The 19,254-nt window shown below is 42.5% G+C and overlaps 1 long non-coding RNA gene across 3 annotated transcripts in view; it reads left to right on the top strand.

Moving 5' to 3' along the window:
• The first annotated feature begins 12,869 nt into the window (after positions 1–12,869).
• LOC104692625 overlaps positions 12,870–19,254 on the top strand; it is an 80,432-nt gene continuing 74,047 nt past the window's right edge. For all 3 annotated transcript variants that reach the window (XR_005601542.1, XR_005601541.1, XR_005601540.1), the window contains exon 1: positions 12,870–13,317. This is a non-coding gene — a long non-coding RNA (uncharacterized LOC104692625). The remainder of the gene's footprint in view (positions 13,318–19,254) is intronic.

Raw genomic sequence — 19,254 nt, 5'->3', positions numbered from 1 at the left:
AGAAAAATCTGTCAAAAGAATCCTTCCCGGCTTCCCCTTTTATAGTGGAACTGGACAAAGGTGCATTTCTCATCGCTCTCCACAACATTCATTGCTTTCCAGACTTTTGCAAGCCCTTCTTCATTTTTTCTCCTGATGGCACCAGTCTTAACCTTTTATCCTGGTCTACTGGTGATTCTCACCCAAGCCGTCTCCGTTCTTCTTGAGAGCAGCGTCCCCACCTGGTAGCACATCCCGTCATGGTCCGTGCAGGACGTGGTGTGCACAGGGAGCTGGGCTTTGCAGTCAAACTGTGGCACAGCTACCTTGCAAGAAGGCACCAAGTGACAGATCTTGCTCATGGCTCAGGAACGTATTTTCCCGATGGCAGCTGGCTCTGACTCACCTTTCCTGAGTCAGTCTTCCTGACGCTGTGGTACCCTACCTGACAGCATTAAGTCCCCCATTGTCACTTTACCAGATCCTTCCACCGTCATTTCCCCGGGACAGAACAATTTTCTTTGGGGGGCTATTTTTCATTCTTCTGCCTCTTATTGCTGCTTGACAGGAAGCCATCTCCTGTTATTCTGCTCCAAAATGTCACCTGTCCTAATTTGCCTCCCTTCTTCCCACACCCTGCTGTTTTGCCTGCCTTTAAAATGGCAGCCCAGCAGACGTTATAGAATCCTCTATTTATTTATTTACTTTTCTGCACAGCAAAATGTAAAAATATATAAATATATATATATGTACATATATACTGAAAATGAGCATCTGATGTGGGAATAGAAAGAAGACGTTTCAGGGCAGACCTCCATGGTTTCAATTAATAAGTATAAAAGAAGAAGGAAACACTGAGGTGATGACTAGGTAGATAGATAAGGTAGTTTTTATTTAAGAGCTCTGCCTATCACAGCTTAAAGGCAAGTGCCTTTATGCAGATGTGAGATCTGCTGCCATTTCAGAATGGATAAGGCTATGTGCTCTAAATTACTGCAGGAAACAGAAGCACAAATAGCACTGTCTCCTGGATCTGGACAGATTCCCTTTTTATTGTCACCTGCCTGACAGCCAGGCTGTTGCTGCTTACTAAAACCTGTCTGTAACTGAAATTCCCCAGGGTAATAAGCTCCCTGTGAAACAGGTTCCTAAGTGGAAAAATCTGCACATCTCCAGATTAAATCAATAACAATTAAGAATTCTTTGAAATCTAATTGGAAAAGCAGCTATTTTGATCAGCACCATGATGTTATCTGGAAATTGTATTTTGTTTATCTACAGCAGAATGTTTTCTTCTTTGTGGGATTGGTTTGCCAGCCTCAGACACATCCTTTGATCTCTGAGATGATACAGTGAACTGAAACATGGGGGCAATCAGAGGGATTATCACGGGATGGGGAAATCATTTGATCTATTTTTAAATGTAATTTTTATGAATAACTTTGGGGGTTGGTTATCATTAAGAAAGGAAGAGATGTCTCTCCCATCTTTAGCAGTGTTATATTTCTCTGAAGATGACTGATTCATGTAGTTAATAATACTTAGCATTTATATAGTGCTTTCTAACTTCAAAGCACTCTACAAATATTGCTCACTAATGCTGCCCACAAAACTTCTGTGTTATTACTTCCAGGGAGGGATGAGTCTATTTGATGTCTCTCATACTCCTGTGGATGGTTTTCTGTTCAGGGCCCGCTTTAGCTGCCTCGGGTTAACTGGGACAGAAAACCCCAGTGAGAGAAAAAGAAAGACTAAAGTTCTGGTCAAGAATACAGTGAGACTCTTTCAAGCACATCATCTGAAAAATCTCGTGCTCATCTTCAGAAGGTCTCCTACATCTTGCAAGGACTATCCTACCAAGTTAACTGAGTTCCTAGTTATTATTGTAAGGACAGAACCCTTGTCTGAAGATCTCTAGCAATAACAATGCTCAACAAAAAAAGAAAGAAGAGATCATAAAAACACAAGAACAGAAGACATACTGTGCTTTGTGTGAGCCTATCCGATGTTTGAAAAAACCCAAAATCCAAACCTTTGAATGAACTTAAAACTCTGAAAGGTCGGTGTGGCCTTTTTTTTTTTCATCCTTGAACCTAGTTTCCTTATAGTACACATTCATGCCAACAAATAGCAGATGGTGATGGCAGATATGTACTAAAACAGCTAAAACTGTGTTCCTTGTAGGAGCATCTATCATGCTGATAGGGCTGAACAGTCTGTACTGGCAGCAATAATGGTCCATGCCAGGAAGGAAAGATCAAAACCTTTCTCGAGATCTCCCTGGATGTTATTTCAAGTGGCTTGCTCTGCAAACAAAGGTAGATTTGCTCTTGTGGTTCTTGGGCACTGCTTGAGGCAGGAATGCTGCTGTGTTAGCCATGTGTCTGCTCTGAGAGGGTGACTTGGAGCAAGCTAGCATCAGGGGTGGAAAGGAGGGACCCTGGGTTCGTGGTGCTCCCCTGCTCTGGCAGGGGTCCTCCCTCATGTGGGGAGCTGAAAACTGCTTTGCAGCCCTGACAGCTGCAAAGCCAGGCTGACCCAGTGCTTCTGCTTGGGCTTACTGTGGTGCAAATTTTCCTCCTTTCCAGCAAGATCTCCTAAGAGGTTTCTGGGTCTTCAGGTCTTTGGCTCTCTGCAGTCAGTTGTGACAATGTTTCTTGCAGCACAGCAATTTGTTTACCAGAGGTTGGCATAAGATCCATTTTGGAAAGGGTGCTAAGTCTGTCATGGATAAGAAAGAATTAAGGGAAGCTTAAATGTCCAAGGAGCTCATCAAGGATCACAGTTGCCCTGGCCTCTAGGAGATCACTCCGTCTGTGCTAGCATATTGAAGAGGGACCCTTGACGCATTTTCAGATGCTAATATTTATCATCCCAATCCCTCAAAACTTCAAGTGGCACAGACCTTACCCTTCCAGGTCATTTTCCTTCTCCAAATACTTTGGCACAAGACTACAGGGTAGGATTATCTTACAGGAAGAGCAGGTGGTCTGAGAGTCACAAGTCCTGAGCCCTGAACAGATTTGTCACTGGTTTGTGGTGTGATCTCGGGCCAGTTACTGAGTGCCTGGTATTAGGGGAAGCTGGACACCCACATCTCCTGCTGGCTCTGGAGAAAGTATTATTTGGTACCTTGGAACCAAAAATTCTTGACCGTCTGGATTCTTTGATGTCTGTAATGAAAATATGATTTCTCACACCTACCTCTGGGGTATTGTGCCACTTCACTGGTATTCATATGTCAGATGTAGACACTGTGAAAGAAACTACAGTAACCCCACTATGTTCCTCTCAGTGCTGGTGTAGCACAAAGCCTTGGCTTTGAGGAATTGCCCAGATTTTTCTCTACAACTCTCCAGGCACCTCAGCAAGCTGATCTCTTCTATTTGACAGAGCTGGCTTTCTCCAGGCATCCTGGCTGGTGATTTACATGGCCTTTTTGTAGTGGTACTCATTTTTCACTATTCACATTGCCTGCTGATGAGCTGATTTGAAGTTACGTTTTGCTCGTAGGTTCAGTCTCTTGTTCAGTTGCTTTGCACTCTTTTGTCTGATTGCTGAAGTGGAAACTGGGCCTTGCTCTTAGGCAGAAGCAAAGTCACAAAGCAGCACCAAATCCTGGCATGCATCTCCAAGCTGTGAAAAATACAAGTGTGTTGGGCTCTAATAGAAGAGAAGGCAGACCCTGTGCCTGCAGGGAGCTCAGCCAGATCCAGCATGTTTCATAGATGCCCCATGTCTTCATCAGTATGCAGATCCATCTGCGCTGCTGAGATATCTGCATAGTACAGATAGGGAGTGGGGGAATACATTTATAAATAGGATCACTTCATCTTTCCCTTTCCTGCTGTCCCCACTCTCCCATATTCCCTACTGATGGAGGTACTTCACTACTGAGAGCTGCCAGTCCCACCCTACCTTCATACCAGCTCTTCTACTTTCTTCTTTGCATTGCAAATGGAGGAGGAGGGGGTGAGAGGAATGGATGGATAGAGAAGGAGGGATAGGCTCCACTGGCTGCTAGGACTCTTGAAGTAACTTTTACCATTCAATTAACAGTGACAGGTACCAGAAATTATGAGAATCTGACATTACAGTGCCTCCCTGCTATTTGTAATGGGTGGGGTTTTTTTTTAATTCAACAGCTAAATTCTTAGAAAGGTTGCATACTCTCAACCTACCTGTGTAGAGCAGCAGCCTGCACCAAAATACTTCAGAACACCAAGTACAGCTCACTCTTCCTGCTCAGTGTGCTAGAAGGTTGTTAAATGTTGCATGGTCACAGAGAAATTAAACATTGCTCTTACTCATGCTTACTCACAAGAGAAGCTGTTGGAGCTGGAGTCACACTGAATGCAGCAATCGTGTTAGTACATCACAGTAACAGTTGCTTGGAAGAAAAACACAGGAAAAAAAACTATATGAGACACAGCCCTTTTGCAATTGAGTTGAAATTTTTCTCCTAGCATCTCACTGTGATTTTCTGGAAGTCAGAATTCCAGAATCCCATTTTCTTTTCCTGTGCCCCACCACATGAAAAACCTTTACCAAAGTTGTCCAATGAACTATTGTGGTTTGTCTCCACGGCCTTCATGTGTGGTTTTTTTCTTTCCTCAAGTTCATACCAACCACCCTTTGGTAAACTGATTTATCCTAATTTTTTCTGACTGTAGGTATAGAAACTGAGATTTGCCATCCACCATCAGAGAACCCAACCCAAACTCCTTGGGAGAGACCAATATTCTTAAAGAAATTTTAAAAGTCACATTTTCCACTGTGTATTTTTTTTTTCTTATTATGGAAGTAATAGAGGAAGTTCTGGAAATTCCATCATCTGGCACTGAGGATGTAAATGTTCACATACTACGCAGCAATGCTTTCAAAAAGTTACTTCTGAACAAAAGATGAAAAGGATGCTGAAGCAATTTACCCTCTAGACAGATGACTGACACATTTGTCAGAAGCCAAAAGGTCACAGCAAGCATTTAGGGCAGTTCTACTTTTTCCCTTGGAAAATAGATGTCCTTGCAATTGTTAAGCAATGCCCCTTGAAACACGTAATTCAAAGAGGTGTCAGTGCACACAGCCATGAAAGCAAGGGAGAAAAGCAAGTGTTTCATGGACACAAGTGTGGAGAAACTCCATGGATTGTTAGTACAGTGCTGAGCAAGTGGCAATTCAGTGGCAGATCTGCCCCTGGTTCCTGCTATAATTCAATGGGAAAAACCCTTTCTGAAAGGCTTTGAGAACAGCTTTGTGTAAGATGAGACTTTCTCCTTTGAAAGACAAGTTCGTCTTCCAGGACCTTCACAAGTGTCCAGTGGAACAGATCAGCAGACCTTTTTCTCAACCACTGTCTCCCAAAATGTCCATGAAGAAACTGTTCCCACCGGCAAACAGCTGCTGACCTCAGCAAGGACTCAGGGGACAGCAAGATGAGCTTGCATTGGACAGGGAGACAGTCCATTCCCAAAATGATTCCCCCAACAGAGAGGGACACAGACTGCCCCTCACGGATAATCTAACTCAAATATAATGCTGCAGAACAGTGTTTTCTAACAAGCAAGGTACTTCTTACTGAGAGAAATCTCAATGAGACACGGACCTCCAAGGTGGCCTTGCAACGTGTCCCTGGATCTTGAGTGCCCAAAGCTGTTCTGGATGGGGTTATCTGGCAGAAATCAGATGCGCTGCCTGGTTTCCAGCACAGGAAAGAAAGAGACAGCAGGCACAAAAGATGTAAGAAGGGACAAACAAAGGCACACATGAAGGGACAGTATGATGGGAGGGAGAAAAAATCCAGGAGAAGAGGATGGGATAGGCAAGCAATCACAGGAATAGCAGATAATGGCAGAGGTGCAATACTGGAGATCTCAGAGGAGAATTTAACAAAAGGGAACCCATGTTCCCTTTGTACCATAGCTCATGATCTTCAGCCCTCCTGCACTCGTGTCTCTGCACTGCTCTTCGTGTTCCATCCCTGTTTGTGTTTCCTTCACCTTGGCTGATGAAAGTCACCCAGCAGCCCAGCTTGCCAGGCACTAACTGAAGGACATCTGCAAGGCTCTGTATCTGGTCACTCTATCAGGAAAGGTGCTGCTTGTCTGGGTAGACACAGAGCAGAGTGAGTATAAACTCAGGGTATGTGCTGAACACCCCTACAGAGTGTGCTTAGCATGACAAATGCCTCCTACAGGGGCCAGCTTTCGCTCCATATGTGTTTGCAGGGCACCCAAACTGTGTTTGCACAGATTTCCATCCAGGAAATCCCAAGAGTAAGTGTGGCAGTCTTGGGCATTTGCACAACAGGCTGACACTTCCAGGATGCAGCAGATGGGCTGGCTGCCCGTACACTCCACAGCCTGTGTATGCTCACTTCTGACAACCCCTGGTGGGAAAATGGCAGTCCTGTGTCAAGACCAAGCACATAGAGAGTTCTTTTGATAATGCTTTGCGTTAAAAAGTGCTTGTGGACATATAAAGTAATAGAAAATAAAGGCTTTGAGTCTTCAGATATTCAAACTCAGACCTCTGCAGTGCAGAACTGTGGCAGTTTTCCCAAATGACGCAACCCATTCCATCAGCACAATTGCTACTCTGGTGGTTCTGCCCATGAACTTTCTAAAGCATCAAACTCCAGCACAGACACACCCTGACACCATCCCCGTGAAGCAAAGAAGCAATGATACAAAGATTTAGTTGATAACAGGCTGTCAGGTCTAAGCAGAACTTTAGGACTTGCTGACACACTGCTTTAAGTCTACCAGTACATTTTCTGGTTGGTAGCCAGATCTCACAACTTTGTAGTTGTCACTGTAAGATAGACCCTACAGATCAATCACCTTGCTTGGCAATGTCATGTCAGATTGGGATGACAGTGGATTTCATCAGAACCTGGCGTGGGTGCTTTTGTCACTTACTTCACATATGGAAAATCTCATTTATTTTTGCCAAAATTTCATGTGGTTGATCTGCGAAGGGATGAGGAGGTGTAGAAGGGGAGAGGTGTGACAGCAGTGTCAGTCTGTCCCATTTCTGACATTTGAAAACAAGGGATTTTCATTTCCTATTCTGTGCTTAGTCCTGACCAAAAGAAAAAAAATTGCAGTGTATTAAAAACAGAAAGTCTGAACTAAGATGTTGTGTTCTGAAAAAAATATTTAATTTCTCGCTGAACTTTTCATTCATGGAACTTATCAATATTTTCGTTGGGTTTCATTCTGACTTGGAACAAACCTGTACTTCAAAACCATATTCTTTCCTGAAACAAAGTTCTCATGGTGCCCTCCTGCAGTGCCAAACCAGCGTGGGCACAGGAGAATGGCACTGCCAAGATCACAGTTGCTGACTCCACTTTTATGTCTTGGTCTCACCTTCTGTGTCAGAGAATAAATTTTAATTCTTGTATAACCCCTTAATATTTCATGGGCTAAACTAAGAGTATGTGTGTACAGATGTGACATTTCTGTTACGCCAAAATCAGGTAGGATAGAGGTGGTCAGAAGTCAGGATCACTGGAAAGCACCATGCCCACCACTAACTCTCCTCATCGCCACCTTGGCAATCCTGGGTTAAGCAGGGAAAGAAACCAGGGGCACATTAAAGTCCAGGAAAGTGAATAAGGTAGAGTTTGAGGCACAAGTAATGGGAGAAGCAAGCAGACAGCCACGAGGGCTGATGAACAACAGGATGTGTGCTGTTCTTTCATGTGGAACAAAAGGCAAACATGAGACTTCACCTGTGTTCTTTCTGCCTGAAAAACACTTCTGATTGCACACTGCAGAGGTGAAGTTAGAAGTCAAACACAAGCCCTCAGTCTTCGCTTTTACAACCACAATCAGACAACAGACAGAAGGGGATAAAAAATGCAAATGTAGAGCCTTGCTAGAGGGATTCTAAATACAAGGAAGGGACTGTAGGCACTTTGTAATTCTCATGTCCTCTTGGGTGTTCAGAAAAGAATTGCTGGAGGGAGAAACTATAAATCCATGAATTACTGAGTCTGTGTTGACTTAGATTACCCAAGTATCTCCTTCTTTCTTTTTTTTCCTTTTTTTTTTTAATTTTATTTTTATTATTTTTATTTTTGGAAGGATATGTGTCATTGTTTGAAGTCAAACACTGAACAAAAACAGATATAAGCAAAACAAGAGATTCCAGCTGAGAAATGGCTAGAAGAGACTCTCCGGATAAGTGATGGTGTGTAACACTGCAAGTCCTTCAGAGCCCTTCATGACCTCATGAGAATCAGCCAGCTGCCCACAGAGATCCTCACAAAAGAATATTGCATTAACCAGAATAACCAACAGGCCAAACTGGGTGTAGAAGGGATCTTGGTTCAGATTTTCACTTGCTTGCTTACAGTGCTGAACTGAGATCTACCTCTAAACTTAGTTTCCAGTTGGTGTCATTACTGTCTGTTTTTCTGGACCTTTCTGTGTTTCTCTGGTTTTGCTCAGAAATATTACCTGAGGATCTGCTCCACTCAAGCATCTAAGTTCTAGGGGAGCAGAAAAAAAACCAACCAAACAAACAAAAAGGCATTTCTGATGAATTTTAATTTCTGAATGGAAAGCTAAAAATAATTCCCAACTAGCTGTAATCAAAGCACAAGTATAAATCACACATGATTCACAGTACAGCACCCAGTGGGAGTTTCTTGGGAGGGATTGCTTCCCCAGGGCCCTGGTTTCAATGTGACACTGATGTGTTTGGCTTCTCTCCCACTTCTGTTGAGCATGAGTAAGATTCCAGCCTCTAGACTACAAATTCGCTTGAGATGTTGACATCTGCAATCAAATTGAATGGTTTAAAATGGTTCCCTTCGTCCCCATAGGAGTTCATTTATTCTGATCTGTAGTGGGTGAGATACCTTTCCCTGTTTTGGCTATTACAAGAAAATAATAATAAAACTTTCACTCTTGTTCCTCTTTAATTTTGCTACGTGCTTTGAGCTTTTATGGACTTGAGAATTCTCTGCTGATGTGGGCCCAGGAACATCTTTGTATCTGCAGCCAGAGATTTCTTTTCCTTTCCCTCCACATTTCTCTGTGTATCTCGAGTATTGTTCTACTTCTCAGTTGCCAATGACTAATTTAAATTGTCCCAATTTTCAACCCCCTCCTGGTAGCATCCCCCAGTGATCCAAGAAGAATTTCCTGAGACACTTCCCTTCCTTTCTTTCTCACGCTCTGTCTCCCCACTCAATATCTAATAATTTATGTAAATGAATTCATCAGTATCAAAATAATATTGGAGGGAGAAGGAGGGCCTGACTGATCGTGCAAGATATGTGGACAGCTCTGGGAAAACAGTTGTCTTTAAAATCTCTATATCCTCCAATGCACCTCTTAAAAACTGCCTTAATCAAGACTGTTCACATTAGCCAGTGATACTTAAGCAATCTTAAGATAATCATTTTCAGGTGAACTGCATTTTCCAGGCAGTAACCATAAGTCACTTCCTGGAGCTCAAGCCTAGCAGACTGTTTCTAATCCTTGAACCTAAAATGATCTTCACTTATAAAACCGTTCCTTTAAAAGGACACTTTTCACAAGTGTGTTTCCAGATGTTCGATGTAGTAGTATGAAAACAAAGATGCTTGCTGATCAGTCTTTGGCGTTTGCCAACCCTAAAGCTGTGTGATTGCCAGAAAAGGGTATTTCTGAGGCACCTGGGAGGTCACAATCCCTTTTCCCCACTGGCATCACTGCTGTGACTAAGAAGTCATTCATTCAATTACACAGAGGTTCATCTATTTCACTGTCTCCTCTGGTAGTTTTAAGTTGTTCTCTATTCAGATTTTATGCTGCAGATATATTGGGCTTGATGAATGCAGACAGGAATTTTATTTCATTATCTTAAAATATTCAAATTACACATGCACAATAAATATTGACAGGGAGGTGAAAGGAGGACTTTACTGCATCTCACAGCAAAAGTTACAGTGGCAGAAGGGAGTGTGTAGGGTGGGTGTGAAAAGCACAGCAGAAAGCCTTGGGTCTTTGGTGCACTGAGTGGGGACTGATGCTGCTAAACCCTTGAAGAATCATGCCCTGCATATCAGCCATCCTCTCCTTAGATCCATCTCCAAGATCCTCTGGGGGGTGAGGGATCTTTTATGTTTCTGCACTCATTAGCAATACCAAGGGAGTAAGTAACTGCATAAATTCTCTTGCTCATAATTTGGTACTTTTTTGCTTTCATTGGTACTAGAAAATAAAAAGAGGATCATAAGATAATTCAGCCTAGAAAAAACCTAAGGAGTTCCGTAACCCAGATTCCTACTCAAAGCAGGGTCAGCTCTGGAATCAGGAGAGGTTGTTTGGGGCTTTATTGAGTCAAATGTTAAAAACCTCCAGGGATGCAGAATGCACACACTCTCTGGACAACTTCTGCTTCCAAAAGCTCACCTAGTCTTGCATCTGGTATAGCTGCAGAAATCCTTTTGGTTTTGGTTTTTTTTTTCAGCTCCTGGAAGCTACAGAAATAGTCAAGAAACATTTTCTAGTTGATGACCTTAAGCAAGTTGCAGTCTACAAGCTGGCCTTGCCTTCCAACGCTGGGTTTCCAAAAGCTGTGCTACTCCAAACCTTGGGCAGCCCCTACTCCCTGATGTGTGCAAGGTCCTGCCTCAGGTCCTGCTGTAAGGCTGCAGCCACTCTTGGCTCAGATTTGCTGCCTATTTCATAGTCAGGAAAACCCATGTGTGGAGAAGTTTGTGATGTACGTGTTGGCAGTGTAAAGTTACTAAAAAAGATGGGAATTTCCATTCACTGCCCTCAGTGCCATTTCTCTACATTGCCTCTCTTGCCATCTGAGCAAACTTCAGCCCTAGTCTGCTCTTAATGAAGTTGTATGGGATCCACAGTCAACTCCTTGGCTGGCACTTGCTTTTATTGCTTCATCTTTTTTACTGTAGCTATTGAAAATTACAGTAAATTCATAGATCTTGTTCCTAATTTTGATCCTGTTCCCTACAAGACCATCATTCCCTGCTCTTCAAAGCTTTTCTTCACTGTGTCCTGGGCTGGTGTGAATCAGACCAACTCCAAGACACTGCCAGGGACAGCATCAGGGTTTGCATTTTTATGTGAGGTTCTGAAGTCTGGCAATTAAGATGCCAACAAAGTCCTGCCTCTGGCAGCCACTTTGCCCTTCACAGCAAGATATCTGAGCTGCTCATCCATTAGGCTCCTCATCACTGCAGCCATCAGCATTACATTTTATGGAAACTCACCGCCAACTCTGCTTTCCTTAAAATTCTGCCCTGTGGTCCTGGTGCTGTTTGAAAAGTAGTTTAGGTATTGGTGAGTGGGATGAGGGTAAAGTAGGGCAGACTGGGGGGCAAGGGAACTGGCAGTGATAACCTCATCAGCTTCTCAAGATAAGTCACCTTCTCTCATTGCTCAGGGTCCCTAAACACAGCGGAGCACCAAAGGAAATGCAGAATTTCTTCAGCAGAAATAACTCTTCCTTTGCAGCTGACACAGCACTGCTGCACATGTCCATGTACCAGAGGTCTGTGTTATGGGAATATTTCTCCTCTTTGAGGGAATTCAATTATAAAATTTATTTCAGATTGATACAATATAATGTAGATACTCTCACTGAAAGTAAATTTTCCTTTCACCCCCAAAATACCTTGATATGGGGTGATCCAAAAACTCCATTTGAGACAGAAGATCAACATTTTGTTTTCAACAGCTTTATTATGTGCCATGAATGATTTTAATTCACTTTTCTTTGTTTCATAAACTTTCCCTTTCAGAATTTTTTGTTCCAAAAAGAGAGAAAAATGTGCCCTGATATGACCAGCATTTTATGAGTTTTCTCCAAAATGAAATCCTCATTAGCTGACCTAATTTCTAGAAATATTTTATCTTAATGGAATCATATATTTCAAAAGGAACATGGTTCTACCCCATGTCTTCTGATTTTCACTGCACTAGTGTAAAGATGTTTGTTCCGGGCTGCTATAAGAACTTTATGGGGTTTTGCTGTGACATTTTCATGGACCACTTAATGCCAGCTGCAGGTAAGTACGATGGGGAATGCGTTACTGACCACATTTGCCACTCCAGCGTCCTCATTGTGTTATTTGCATAACAGGGGGGATACAAGCCGCTTTGATTTCAAACAGGTATCCAAACTTTGCTTGAAGTGGGAAGGCTTAATTTGTGTGAAATCCTAGAGCCTTATTCCCCACACAGAGCCATGCACAGCTCTGGCCACGCCGCTGTCGCCAGCGCCAGCGGGAGCTCTGTGAATCACACGGGCCCCCACAGTGAGCTGAGAACGAATTTCCCCCTGAGCTGCCTCTTTGAAGTGCTGCTCGAGCACAGCCCTCACAGGCCACGAGCGGGCTGACATTTTGTGCAGCTCCTGTTTGGCAACCGGGCTCGAAATAACAGCAAAGGAAGATCTTTGACCCTGACTGATATTGCATATAACTAGATACACTTCTGAAAATGCAGAGTTTTTACTGGCAGGATTTGGGAGAAGAAGAGGCAAGACAAAAAGAAACTTTTAATAAAGAAAAGCACAGGTATTTGTTTAAAAACACTGCATGGAAAAGAACATTGCTTGTTTTGCTGAGCTCTAGTTCTGAATCCGTTTGCTGTGACATTTACTGTTATATCACTACCAGATTATCCTCACTATTTAAAGAAAAGCTAAAATCCACTTGTTTTATCTCAGGGTAATTAGTTTGAGGGCTGTGAGGTTGAACTCAGTATGTTCAGCTTGTAAAACTAGTATCCTTTTCCAAATTTTCTCTTCTTTATGTTGAAGCTGTTACTGTTTGTAGCCAAAAATTACTTGTTCTCCACCCCCATTTCAGCACTGTTACATCTATCCTCTTCAACCACAACTAGCTGAAATAACTCTAATCACCTATTTTTACTGTTTGAGTTAGGGAGTGTTCACAGGACTCATTTTGCCAGAAGAGCTGAAATGCTTGCAGAAAGGGAAAAGGGAAAGAGATACAAATTCAGAGCTGCAAAATAGCAGCTGAACATGATAATATCCTCAGCTGGCAGAGGTGGCTGCACACTGAGCATCTGTCTATGGCCTAAAATGACAGTTTTGTTTGAGGATTTGTTTTTTGGTTTGTTTTGTTATACTGCAGGATCACTCCTATCTGCTAATACAATTAAGAAAGAAACTTCAGAAAAAGAACCCTAAGTCCTATGGTTTTTAATTCCCTGTTGGGTTTGGGGAAGAAGCAGTTTGTGGCAAACAGGGAAGACAAACCTGGATCCTTTGCTGCATCCTTCCTCCTGTTTAAGAAGATTTGTGATTCTACATCTAAATCCAACAACTTTCCAAGTGGCCCTGGTAAGTTACATAAGCTAAACTTTTCACAATTTGATGTCTAAAACTAATTCTTTAATCCATATTTAGGATCCTGTAATTAACTCGTCTTGAATGTTATCTGCAGGTGCTCAGACATACTGAAAAATTGATAAAGTATATACTTATTCTTAGTTAAGGCACCCAAATTTGAATTTTTTGACCATAATGACTGCTCCTAGGTGTTAATGAAGACTTTCATACATTGAAGGGCTCTTCTGAAGAAGAAATTTTAAATCACACTTCTCTGTAACTGTTGAAAATTATGCTTCAAGCACCAAAAGAAGTCCAAAGTGGCAAGAAGCAAATTCTAGCAATCTTTTTCCTATTCCATGTCAGGCATTTTTAGTCAATCTTTTTTTGTAGTGTTTGGGGGAACCTCTCTCCTCCCATGAACTCTGTATAGGGCTGCATGACTCCTGTGTTTAACAGAGAGAGAGACTTGCTGGAAGTCATGGTACTGGAGGTGGGGGCACAAGAGTTGTCTATACGCAGATTCTGGCTGAACTATTGGGAAAACAAGTTTGTCCTAATAGTTAAGGTGAATGAATTTATGTTCTCTGCCTTATGGATTACAGCTACAGATAAAACTTTTTCTGAGTAACTTAAGCTTTTCAACAAGCTCCCATTTGTTTAGAAGTAGCAATAGATTCCCTCCTGTCCAAATGGTCCAAATGCTCTCACCTCCTTTCCCAGCTGCCTTCATCTCCCTCTTCCCAAGGTTACTGGATTGTCTTCCTTAAATAGAGGAGTAACTGTCAGATTCCAACATTGCCTAGTAAGTGGGAGACAAAGAGGGAAACAGGCCTCTAAAGCAGGAAAAAAATAAGTAAAGGTGTGGTGATTTCTTTTATCAGACTTTTGCTTAAGGTTTCTTCCCTCCATTTCTATTACAGAGGCTCCATCCTGACAATCCCTGTCAGATGATTTAGGATGAGTAATAAGGGTCTTGGTTACTACTTTTCTATGGAATGATGCATAGGATTTGTCGGGGGGGGGGTGGATTTGGGGGTAGGAAGAGCCAGGCAAAATCTCAGAGGCTGCACTCCCAAGCACTGCCTGTTACCTCTTTCCCCAGGGCTGAGCCATAGGACTAGGAGCTGAAGGACTGGCATGTAACAGGCTTTTGTTTCTGGAACTGAATTTCCCCAAGTGGCTGATAACAGGCTCAGTCTATTCTGTGAAGGATGTAGTTAGTGCCTGCCCTGATACATTTATTATAAACAAAAGCTACAGAATGTTAAATTTTGTCTCTCACAAAATGTTGTTCTGGCTATTCAGATAAAAACAGGTTTGGCTTGGGGTTTTTTAGATGCAGAGCTGCCTTTGCTGTAGGAATTCTCACGTATTAAGGAAAGATCAATACCACAGCTAATGGCCTAAGGTATCAGAAAACCTCACTGGAGGAAATAAGAATGTTGTCTGGAAACCAGATGATGATAATCCTCAGGATAAATGGATTTAGAGATTTCCAAAGCTGTTTTAGTAAACAGAGGGCAGACTTAGGCAGTTATTTCAACAAGTTCCTTTACAAAAGAGAAAGAGATTGCCATTTTCCTGTTTGGTTTTAGTCTTGACATTGATGAGTCTCAGCGAATACTTATTAACCTCTTAGATGCAGAACTGACCTTTTAATAAAGCAACCTCTTCTTCTTTACAGAGAAATCTTAACACCAGTTATTTTGTCTTGCAAACATTGTCCTTGCACATGCTGTTGACAAAAGCTGGCAGAGAGCAATTGGTTTCCCTGGAGTCGAGCAAAGGCAGGTGGAAAACTCATAAAGGACTCAAGGCAGAGCTCAGACAAGTACCAGAAAGCAAAGTTGCCCTGATTCTGCTCTGGGGTTCATGGCTATGAACCAGAAAGAACCAGAGTAGAGCAGTGTTCAGTGTGGTCAGTAAGACCATCCAAACAGCCCTGGTGCCCAAGGTCAGAGGTCCATCTAGCCCACCCATCCCCATTCATCTTCTCTCTCACCACCCCTGCAAACACCTCTTTCCCAAGATGGTGATTGATGGCCTGGGTCATCTCTTCCCCTGTGAAAGCTCTTTCACAACTTAATTCACATGTGTTATATTTTTTAGGTTTACTACTTCCTCTGTGAGAATAAAAAAATCCAAATACAGCATCTGAGATCTGCGAGCTTGTGGTATTTCTGCAGCTACTTAGAAACGTGCTCTGTGTTGCTCTCTGTTCTTTCCCACATCTTCATGGCTCCTACAGGGGGCTGAGCTTTAGTGTTTCATTTTCTCTCTCTTTGAATAGAGGCATTTAATCTGCTTTGCAGGTTTTCAGTGGGTTTTGGTGCATCAGCTAAGTGCAGAACCAGACCAACAAAAAGGTGAAATGCAGAAGTTTATACCACTGCCAAAGCAGTTTACTTTGCAGTCCAGGCACGGTCAGCTATGCCCATTGACTGCCCAGAGAAGCTGTGGCTGCCACATCCCTTGAATTGCTCAAGGCCAGGTTGGATGGGGTCGAAACAACCTGGTCTAGTGGAAGGTGTCCCTGCCCATATCAGAGGGCTTGGAACAATCTTTAAGGTCCCTTCCAACAAAAACCATTCCGTGATGCTGTGACATGCTAGACTTGGTCCAGCACTGGTCATTTTCCATGTGTACCTTATCCTGCTTCCCACATGATTACTGGGGCAGTAATAATCCATCCGTCTCTGTCCCATGGGGCCTCATTTTCATCAGCCATTTTGTCTGAAACAATTAATGTGATACTGCTAAACTGAGAGCAGTTACACCTTGCCCTACCTAGTTTCTCATCTATTTTCTCTGCTTGAGAAATGTAGAAAGGACTATGTGCATGGACACTCACTCTCTGTTGGTCTAATAAATGGTATTACTTCTTTACAGTAACTTTTCATTTCACACATCCTTAAAACTTTGTAGTTGTAAGAATACTATCGCTACAATATGTAATTATGGCTATTGTACTTCTGACTGAGCCATAAAATCAAGGATCTTACAGTCATTAAGAAATCCCCCAAAACTCCTCACACAAATAGACATGTTAGTTCAGGTTCCCTGGCCCAGTGAGCACAATCTTTACATAATGTTTTGGCTGAATTGAGGCTCCTCTGACTTTCAGTTGTGACTGTGGGTTGTTAAACAGCTGCCATGATTCCCCCATTCCCCCAAGAGACCGAGCTGCAAATGAATTATAGATATAATACAAGCAGTCTTACATGTGCGTCACCCAAAGCCTCTTACATGGGTCAGGATCATATGGTTATTGTCCTGTCAGGTCTTTCAAACAAAAATCCGTGGACTTTGTGAGGCGACCCCAGTGTATTGATCACTGTAAAGGAGACAGAGAATCTTTGACTTGAGATAAAAAGATAGCAGACATCTGTGATTAACGATCAGCAAAACTTGAGTGCTGCAGAGAGAGCTTTTAATTGATTCTATCAGTGTGCCTCTGTCTGCATATTTATGCACCAGATGCGCATATGCAAAGTGTTTTGATGTACAGATCCTACGTGTGTGTGTCCATAGATAAAATCTGTGTGAGGAATATGTGCCAGGGCCACAAGAGCCCCAACACACTGGGGGTCTGGCTGCCGGGTCCAGGGACCAGCTCAGTGCTGGCCCGTGGATATCTCAGGCTGTGTGTCATCCTGGATCCCCTCACTGGGCCTGATCCTTATCCCCCACCCCCATGTAAGAAAGAAGACAGCAAGAGAGGGGAGGAAGGAGAAGAGGGAGAAGGCAGAAGAAAGCAGGAAGAGGGGGAGAAAGAAAAGAAAGGGGAAAAAGGAGAAAAAGAGAGAAAGAGATAGAGAATACAGCATAAATATCTTTTTACAACTTCACTTAAATGTAGACTCCTCCAAAAAAAAGGAACAAGGAGATGACAGTGAGGACTGAAGCTTGGACGCTGTCCAGATGCTCAATTGGCTTTGTCGTTCCTGTCCTATTTTGACCTTTCTATTTTTCAAGGGTAATTAAGCACTCCAGCTTCATTTTGGATCTTGCTTCAACTAGTGATTCACCTCCACTGACAAGGTAAAGAGCTACACAGGAAAGGTCCAACCTGGCTGCCCAAACAGCCATGTCCGTATTGGTCTTATTTTATGTGAATATAATGCCACCAAGTAATTAGCAATAAAAATACTGTGCAAGAGCTGTGTATGACATTAAGATTGAGTAATTTGGTCTTTAACCCATCTAGCAGCTACTGCAGGATGTACTAGGTGACTGAAATCCATATATCTCATTATAATAAATATTTTATAGATGACATCTCAGCCCAAATCACCTTCCATGACATTGTTTTTAAATCCACTGGCAGGTCACAGGGCGATTTCAGTGGCTGGTTGTTGGAAAAGAAATCTTCCGTTGCCAAGTTAAAATGAACCCATATTCATAACAAGCAAGTGTTTTCATTTGATCCGTGTCAAACGTCAACAGTGCAAAAACCGGTGGCCCTGCTTCAATTTCTGTCACTCAGAGGACGAAAGACCACTTCTTCCCCACCTTGGGTGCCTATTTACCATTTCTCACCCTTGGGCTGACGCCTACTTGTGAGAAAACTCTCACAGTGGACATCCTGCTATATTTGTTTTGTGGAGAGGCAGAAGACTTTGCTATTTAAGGCTGTAAATCTGGCATTTTCACAAGTGCTGAAATTCACACCTTTGCATTTCCTGCTAGATCCCTGCTATATAAGGTGAGCAAAGGTAACCACACTGCTGATATTTGCAGTAGTCCTTTGTCTCACTCCTTTTGGGACTGTTCCCGTGCACATAAGAACTCTTCATCTCTGACGTCTGAAGGCAGCTCTTTATCCATTCTTATCTGGCTGTGAGGGACAAAGCATCAGAGAAAGCTTCCTAACTGTGAAATTCATTAGACAGGAGAGCAAAGTCCAGGGAAGTGTTGGAACAAAGCTCCATCAGAGGAGGTTTTGGAGGGGATAAAACACTATGAAGGGAGGTGTAGTGTTATGGTCCTGCAGTGACAAGAGTTGAGCAGGTTCTTAAAACTATTCATTCCCAAAATTAGGGCAGAAAATGGGAAAAGCCTTCCCAACTCATCAGGTGGGCTCCTCTGCCATTGTGCTATATGACATTTTTCATTAATTAAATGTATGCTCTATCTTTAAATCACTCAGGATTCTCTCCATCCCCTCCAAGAAGGGAGATGTCTGAATGATTAAAGCATCTGGGTCATTCATGCAAGTACCTCTGCAAACATGACTAGAAGGCCATGCTTCATCCTTCTCTAAATGGGTCATGACTATTCAGACAAGAGACTCAAAGGCAACCTGAAGTGATGCTAACCAAACCATTTCCATTTGTGAAAATTTAACATGCCTGATGCAACTGATCTCCTAAGCTTCAAGGAAAAAATGAAGGTGTTTTCTTTTAAATTAATAGATCTATTTGTACAAATATAGCTCAGTCAAAGCCAACCCATGACCAGTAGACTATCCCAGCGTCTCACTATCTTCATGGCTAAAACCTTTCTTCTACTTTTCAACTTGAATTTATTCATTCCCAATATTCTTTTGTTCTTTGGACAAAATTTTTCTTAAGCTGAAACTGCTCTTGCTCTTCACTGCTGTGTAGCCCGGTGCCCGTTTATGGATCTCAGTCGTGCTCCCTCATCCTTAATTGTGTTAAAATTAATAAGCCAAGCTGTCTTGGTGTAAGACAGGCACTTCCATTTCCCAGATCCCTTTTAGGGAGAAAGCAGTGAACAAGAAATGATTGCTTATTGTCTTCTTAAAAATAAGAATTAGCAATGTTAGAGGAATTAAAAAGGATCTGTTTCCAAAGAAGCAAAAGCTGATGTTTCTCTTACATCTTGTGTCTGCAGAAATCCCCTGCTGCTGCAGACATGCTGAAAGCAAGCTGAAAGCAAAGCGGGTAGAAGAAGGTATGGGAGGAAATGCAGCAGAGGAAAGAG

Source organism: Corvus cornix, chromosome 2 (genome assembly GCF_000738735.6).
Source record: "Corvus cornix cornix isolate S_Up_H32 chromosome 2, ASM73873v5, whole genome shotgun sequence".
In the NCBI taxonomy this organism is placed as follows: Eukaryota; Metazoa; Chordata; class Aves; order Passeriformes; family Corvidae; genus Corvus; species Corvus cornix.
This window is presented reverse-complemented; position numbering and strand designations above follow the sequence as displayed.